The sequence below is a fragment of the Neoarius graeffei genome, chromosome 12 (assembly GCF_027579695.1).
Source record: "Neoarius graeffei isolate fNeoGra1 chromosome 12, fNeoGra1.pri, whole genome shotgun sequence".
NCBI classification, from domain to species: Eukaryota; Metazoa; Chordata; class Actinopteri; order Siluriformes; family Ariidae; genus Neoarius; species Neoarius graeffei.
Window position 1 is genome coordinate 18,148,608 of NC_083580.1, and position 6,500 is coordinate 18,155,107.

The 6,500-nt window shown below is 45.7% G+C and overlaps 1 pseudogene; it reads left to right on the plus strand.

Moving 5' to 3' along the window:
- The first annotated feature begins 2,336 nt into the window (after positions 1-2,336).
- LOC132895788 (uncharacterized) lies at positions 2,337-5,345 on the plus strand (annotated as a pseudogene).
- Positions 5,346-6,500: the final 1,155 nt, after the last annotated feature.

Below are 6,500 nucleotides of genomic sequence, written 5' to 3' on the forward strand. Positions count from 1 at the left end.
AGGCAAACTTTAACTCAATACACATTTTACATTGACATAATGTGTGTGAATGACTTAAGATGGCATTGTTACAAGCTAACTATCTACACGACAAGCCAAAAGTTCGGAAGTAACACTAACTTAATAGTATTAATTAAAAATAATTTTTAAAATGAATATTAGGAAGTAACAGACAGTAATATTTTTAACAATACAAAAAATGGTTTGAATAAATGTCTATAGCAACAGTGTTTATTTTGCTGTAAATTTTGCATTTAACACCCAGGTTTACTGCAACTTTTGTTAGATTCAATAAAATAAACATTTTGTCAAAATACATGTTTTGTTGTGCTTGTTGTTAGTATACTGACTTGATGCTTGATTGCATACTATCGGCCTGTAGTGTTAAATGTATTGCATGACCTCTGCATTCACCAGAATATATACATTATATGGACAAAAAAAAAGTTAAAGTTCCTCTCATGCCAGAATCTGGTCTTCCCAGGCAGTCTCCTGTCCCACTACTAACCAGCTCTCTGAGGCTTATGGGTGCGGTGCTGAGCTTCATTTTAGTAGCCCTCAGCCTCTCGCCTATACAGCTAGGGTTACAGTGGGGGGCTAGTCCTCTGGTAACCGCAAGAGTTTGACTTCCCCATTCACATCTATATTGCAGCATGCCTTACCAGACAGTAGTAGGTACCATTTTTATGATGGTCTTTGGTATGACCCAACCAGAAGTAGAACTCGCAATCTCCTAGTCACGAGGCAGACACGCTAACCACTAGGCCAACTCACGGTCATGTTAGATGGACACAAGGGTTTTACTGGGAAATTTTTCATACAAGCTACATCTGGGACATGGAGATCCAAAACTATGACATAAATCTTTGTCACTCGTGAGGAAATCAGTGAATTGTTCTTATAAATTTGCATACTTTGTTTGTGAATGTGTCAATATAATAAAAAAGAACATCACATGTTGGCTTGAAGATATAGAGTTTATCTTCTCTGTTGAAAAACTCGCAGTGAAATACATTGCGGATTTGAGTGAAATATTTTCCGATATTTCATTCTGCTGACACCATTCCAGTGTTTTCCTGCTGACTGGACATGCATTGTCAAAATGATAAACCAGTTCAAAATGAAGTTTATCTTCTTGTGTTGAAAATATTTTCACTTGTTCGCTTTGCTCACTCATGAATATATTCATCACTGGAAGATAAACTTCATATCTTCATGCAACCATGTAATATCATATATATATATATATATATATATATATATAATCTCATCTCATCATCTCTAGCCGCTTTATCCTGTTCTACAGGGTCGCAGGCAAGCTGGAGCCTATCCCAGCTGACTACAGGCGAAAGGCGGGGTACACCCTGGACAAGTCGTCAGGTCATCACAGGGCTGACACATAGACACAGACAACCATTCACACTCACATTCACACCTACGGTCAACTCAGAGTCACCAGTTAACCTAACCTGCATGTCTTTGGACTGTGGGGGAAACCGGAGCACCCAGAGGAAACCCACGCGGACATAGGGAGAACATGCAAACTCCGCACAGAAAGGCCCTCGTTAGCCACGGGGCTCGAACCCAGACCTTCTTGCTGTGAGGTGACAGCGCTAACCACTACACCACCGTGCCGCCCCTATATCTATATATCTATATCTATATCTATATATTACATGGTTGCATGAAAGTATGAAAAATTTCCCAGTAAAACCCTTGTCAATCTAATGTGACTGTGAGTTGGCCTCGTGGTTAGTGTGTCTGCCTTGTGACTTGGAGATTGTGAGTTCTACTTGTGGTCGGCTCATACCAAAGACCATCATAAAAATGGTACCTACTACTGTGGTAAGGCAATATATATAATCGTGCGTGTGTATATATATATATATATATATATATATGAATGAGCCTCCATTACAAAACCAGTCACATGGGTCAATTTTTCACAATTGAGTTATTGTGTTTTCATGAAAGTTCATCTAAAAATCTTTCCAATGATGCATACATCAAGAGCTTTGACCAATATACCTTTTTACAAAAAGTCAGAAATGGAGATATTTGCTTGTAAAATTTACTACATAAACTCCTTTGCAATACATATTTACAACCCCGATTCCAAAAAAGTTGGGACAAAGTACAGATTGTAAATAAAAACGGAATGCAATAATTTACATCTGGCCAGGATGAAGTGTAGGGACCAAGAGAGCATACTGCAACGCACAGGACCTGGTTCTGGTGAGACGCAGGAGGAGCCCGGCCCGGAAGCACCCCACAGTGCCCAGCCCCTCCGTGCAGTAGAGCCTCTGAATCCTTGCAGAACAGTCCAATCAAAGCGGATCAAGTGGCCTTCAGCAAACAGCCACATAGTATGGGCACAGTTTGATGCAGACGTGAGCCAAATCTTGGAGATTACCATCAAGGGAGAGGTGGATAAGCAGCTGGAGACCATGACGGCGATCATTGTCAGCTATGCTGCAGAGAGGTTTGGCTACCATGAGAGCAGGAGCGTTAAGAACAGCTATACGTTAAACCGCAGAGCCGCCCAGATCCACAAACTACGTCAAGAACTCTGCAGCCTCAGGAAACAGTACAAGGTGGCTAGAGAGGAGGAAAAACAACCACTCATTGAGCTTCGCAACATACTGAGGAAGAAGCTCATGACGCTACGCCGGGCAGAGGGACACAGAAAGCGGGAGAAGGAAAGAGCAAGGAAGCGTGCTGCCTTCATCTCCAACTCTTTCAACTTCACTAAGAAGCTGCTAGGGGATAGGCGTAGTGGTAGCCTCATGTGCTCGCTTGCAGAGGCAAATGCCTTCTTGCACAACACCCTCAGTGACCCAGAGAGAGAGCAGGAGCTAGGACCACAGAGGGCCCTGATAAGCCCTCAAGCTCCGACAGCGGAGTTCGCAATGAGAGAGTCCAGCTGGACTGAAGTTCAGGAGGTTGTGAAGGGAGCCAGAATAGCTTCAGCCCCGAGCCCCAGTGGTGTTCCATACACCGTGTACAAGCGCTGCCCTCAACTTCTCCGTCACCTGTGGAAGATTTTGAGGGTGATCTGGTGCAGGGGAAAGGTTGCAGGCCAGTGGAGATGTGCAGAGGGTGTGTGGATCCCAAAAGAAGAAAACTCCAAGGACATCAGCCAGTTTAGAACCATCTCACTGCTAAGCGTCGAAGGCAAGATATTTTTCAGTATCTTATCACGACGGCTAACGGAGTTTCTTCTGAAAAACGGCTACATTGACACCTCTGTGCAGAAGGGCAGGATTCCTGGAGTGCCTGGCTGTCTGGAACACTCAGGCGTGGTGACACAGCTCATCAGGGAGGCACGTGAAGGAAAGGGAGATCTGACCATACTGTGGCTGGATCTTGCCAATGCGTACGGCTCCATACCACATAAGCTTATTGAGCTTGCACTCCTGCGGCATCATGTTCCCAGCAAAGTCACAGACCTTATCCTGGATTACTACAACAATTTCAGGCTAAGAGTCACTGCTGGGTCAGGGACATCAGACTGGCATCGACTGGAGAAAGGCATAATAACTGGCTGCACAATCTCCATCATTTTGTTTGCCCTCGCCATGAATATGATAGTCAAGTCAGCAGAAGTGGAGTGTAGGGGACCCTTGACAAAATCAGGAGTACACCAGCCCCCTGTAAGAGCTTTTATGGACGATCTAACTGTCACCACCACATCTGTCCCAGGCAGTAGATGGGTCCTTCAAGGCCTAGAGAAGCTCATCACATGGGCAAGGATGAGTTTTAAGCCGGTGAAATCTAGGTCTCTAGTGCTCAAGAAGGGAAAAGTGACGGACAAGTTCCACTTCACTCTGGCTGGAACCAACATCCCATCTATTATAGAGCAGCCAGTTAAGAGCCTGGGGAAGTATTTTGACTGCAGCCTCAAAGACTCTACATCAATCCACAGAACCAACAAAGAGCTGGAGGACTGGTTGAGGCATGTCGATACATCAGGCCTACCTGGGAGGTTTAAGGCATGGATTTATCAGCATTCCATATTCCCCCGGGTGCTGTGGCCTCTGCTGGTGTATGCGGTGCCCATTACAACAGTTGAGGCCATGGAGCAGAAGATAAGCAGCTTTTTGTGAAGATGGCTTGGCCTACCCCGCAGTCTGAGCAGTTCTGCCCTGTATGGCAGCAGCAACATCTTGCAGCTCCCGTTCAGTGGACTCACTGAAGTGTTCAAGGTGTCCAGAACACGGGAAATCCTGCAGTACAGGGAATCAAGCGATGAAAAGGTGGCATCTGCTGGTATCTAGGTATGAACAGCAAGGAAATGGAGGGCAGACAAAGCTCTGGAGGTGGTGGAGTCACGGCTGAGGCAGAAAGCACTGGTGGGGTCCATAGCCTCAGGGCGCGCAGGTGTGGGCTACTTCCCGACAACCAGGGCAGACAAGGCCCAGGGTAAAGAGCAACAGCACCTTATTCAGAAGGAGGTGCAGGCAGGCATGGAGGAAGAGCGAACTAGCAGGATGATGGGAATGGGGCAACAAGGATCATGGACTAAGTGGGAGAATGCTCTGCAACGGAAGGTCACTTGGTTCAACCTCTGGAGTGCAGACGTTCATAACATCAGATTCTTAGTCCAGGCCGTGTATGACATTCTACCAAGCCCAAGTAACCTCCATGTCTGGGGAAAAATAGAAACACCATCTTGTCCCCAGTGTCCAGGACGGGGATCCCTGGAACACCTCCTCAGCAGCTGCCCAAAAGCCCTTGGAGAAGGGCGCTATCGTTGGCGCCACGACCAGGTCCTTAAGGCAGTTGCTGACAGCATAGCCACAGCCATCAGCACCACCAAGAGCCATAGCAGGGTACAGACCATCAAGTTCCATAGAGCCGGAGAGAAGCCCGAGAAACAACCACGGGCAAGGTCAGGCCTCCTCACCACCGCGGCTGACTGGCAACTACAAGTAGATCTAGGCAAACAGCTGAAGTTTCCAGCCAGGATAACATCTACGCGGCTCCGACCAGACATGATCCTTTTGTCAGAATCCACCAAGCAATTGATCATGCTGGAACTCACAGTTCCTTGGGAAGAGCGCATGGATGAGGCCAACGAAAGGAAACGCGCCAAGTACCAGGAACTGGTGAACGAGTGTAGGAGTCAGGGCTGGAAAACCTTCTGTGAACCACTGGAGGTGGGCTGCCGAGGATTTGCAGGGCGGTCCCTCTGCAAAGTTCTCTCAGTGCTGGGCCTCACAGGGGAGGCGAAGTAGAAGGCTATCAGGTCCGCGACTGAAGCCGCCGAGAAAGCCACAAGGTGGCTATGGATTAAGAGGGCAGATCCGTGGGCGAGTGCTGCTGGGACACAGGCCAGAGTCTGATCACCTCCGGTCGGGTCGCCTGGGCGAGGGTGTCTGATGTTGAAAGACCCGAAACACCCAATGACCCCAGGTTACATCACTGATGATGTGTCCCGGCGCATCCGTGAGATGTATCTTTCAACAAATCTCAAAAACTGATATTGTATTCACAATAGAACATAGACAACATATCAAATGTCGAAAGTGAGACATTTTGAAATTTCATGCCAAATATTGGCTCATTTGAAATTTCATGACAGCAACACATCTCAAAAAAGTTGGGACAGGGGCAATAAGAGGCTGGAAAAGTTAAAAGGTACAAAAAAGGAACAGCTGGAGGACCAAATTGCAACTCATTAGGTCAATTGGCAATAGGTCATTAACATGACTGGGTATAAAAAGAGCATCTTGGAGTGGCAGCGGCTCTCAGAAGTAAAGCTGGGAAGAGGATCACCAATCCCCCTAATTCTGTGCCGACAAATAGTGGAGCAATATCAGAAAGGAGTTCGACAGTGTAAAATTGCAAAGAGTTTGAACATATCATCATCTACAGTGCATAATATCATCAAAAGATTCAGAGAATCTGGAAGAATCTCTGTGCGTAAGGGTCAAGGCCAGAAAACCATACTGGGTGCCCGTGATCTTCGGGCCCTTAGACGGCACTGCATCACATACAGGCATGCTTCTGTATTGGAAATCACAAAATGGGCTCAGGAATATTTCCAGAGAACATTATCTGTGAACACAATTCACCGTGCCATCTGCCGTTGCCAGCTAAAACTCTATAGTTCAAAGAAGAAGCCATATCTAAACATGATCCAGAAGCGCAGACGTCTTCTCTGGGCCAAGGCTCATTTAAAATGGACTGTGGCAAAGTGGAAAACTGTTCTGTGGTCAGACAAATCAAAATTTGAAGTTGTCTCACAGTGGTAAACATGGCCTGGTCCCAACTTTTTTGAGATGTGTTGTTGTCATGAAATTTAAAATCACCTAATTTTTCTCTTTAAATGATACATTTTCTCAGTTTAAACATTTAATATGTCATCTATGTTCTATTCTGAATAAAATGTGTAATTTTGAAACTTCCACATCATTGCATTCCGTTTTCATTTACAATTTGTACTTTGTCCCAACTTTTTTGGAATCGGGGTTGTCAAAAAATATTACAATTAAATT